This window comes from Suricata suricatta, chromosome 16 (genome assembly GCF_006229205.1).
Source record: "Suricata suricatta isolate VVHF042 chromosome 16, meerkat_22Aug2017_6uvM2_HiC, whole genome shotgun sequence".
Classification (NCBI taxonomy): Eukaryota; Metazoa; Chordata; class Mammalia; order Carnivora; family Herpestidae; genus Suricata; species Suricata suricatta.
In genome coordinates this window covers 39,670,125-39,671,513 of record NC_043715.1, presented here as the reverse complement: position 1 = coordinate 39,671,513, position 1,389 = coordinate 39,670,125, and the positions used below count along the sequence as shown (strand labels likewise).

At 37.4% G+C, this 1,389-nt stretch overlaps 1 long non-coding RNA gene across 1 annotated transcript in view; it reads left to right on the top strand.

Moving 5' to 3' along the window:
* The window catches only part of LOC115280972, a 5,896-nt gene that overhangs the window by 2,267 nt on the left and 2,240 nt on the right, over positions 1 to 1,389 (top strand). The window lies entirely within an intron of this gene.

The following is a 1,389-nucleotide window of genomic DNA, read 5'->3' as shown; positions in this document are numbered from 1 at the left end:
TATAGTTACAGATCTCCAGGATTGTTTTTTCACCATACCTTTACACCCTGATGATTGCAAACGTTTTGCCTTTAGCCTGCCGTCTCCGAATCGAGATTTCCCTTTCAGAGATTTCAGTGGAAAGTCCTCCCCCAAGGGATGAAAAATTCTCCTACTTTGTGTCAGAAATATGTTGATAGGGCTTTGAGTGAAATCAGAAGTAAATATCCACAAATCTATTTGATTCATTATATGGATGATATTCTCTTAGCACATCGGAACAAAGCTCATCTTCATGACTTTTTGGATGAATTGATCCAAACTTTATCTGTTCATGGTTTAAAAGTAGCTCCTGAAAAAATTCAGATTGATCCACCCTACTCCTATTTGGGAGAATAATTAAAATTCAGACTGTGACTTTACAGCCTTTACAATTAAAGACAGAGCATTTATGTACTTTAAATGATTTTCAAAAATCTTGGGAGATATTAATTGGATTCGGCCTCTGAAAGCTGTCTACTAAAGATCTTATTCCTCTGTTTGAAACCTTGCATGGAGACTCCCATCCGAATTCCAAACGAGAGTTAACTCCTTCGGTCTTGGAATCCTTGTCCAAAGTTAATGAGGCTTTACCAGGAGCCATGCATACAAGGATTAATTTTAATGAACCTTGGTCTTTAATAATTTTACCAACTGACATTCTCCCACCCCTTGCCTATGGCAAAAGGGAATATTAGAATGGCTCTATTTATCAGCTACTCCTAAGAAGGTTTTGGCTGATTATCCATCCTTAGTAGCACAATTCATTATTAAGGGGAGAAAAAAAAGCAGAGAATTGTTTGCTCAAGAGCCAGCAGAAATTGTCCTTCCGTATTCTAAATTTCAGGTTGAAGAATTAGTGCAGGGATTTACTGATTTTCAGATTGCCATGATTGGGTATACGGGCAGTCTTGCCTTTAATACACCTAAGGACCCTATATTGCAATTTGGCAAATTAAATTCTTTTATTTTCCCCACAAAAACAAAAACTAAGCCTTTAAAGGATGCCTTTTTAGCATTTACTGATAGGTCCTCTAATGGCATGGCTTTAGTAATCATTTATAAAATCCTGTCTAAACCTAAAATTATTTCTTTTCAACTGGGGAAACTTCAGCGCAGAGAGCTGAACTTGTTGCTGTTATTAGATTGTTTCAAGAAACTCCAAAGAGGTTTAATCTATTTTCAGACTCTAAATATGTGGTTGGACTCTTTCCAGCAAGTGAAACTGCAACAGTGCCTGTCTACAAAACAGGTTTCAAGTTTACTTTGAAAATTACAGGTTAAAGGACAGCAACGCCCAGAGCCTTTTTACATAGGACACATCAGAGCTCATTCTAAATTGCCTGGCCCCCTCTCTGAGGGAAATGCTTT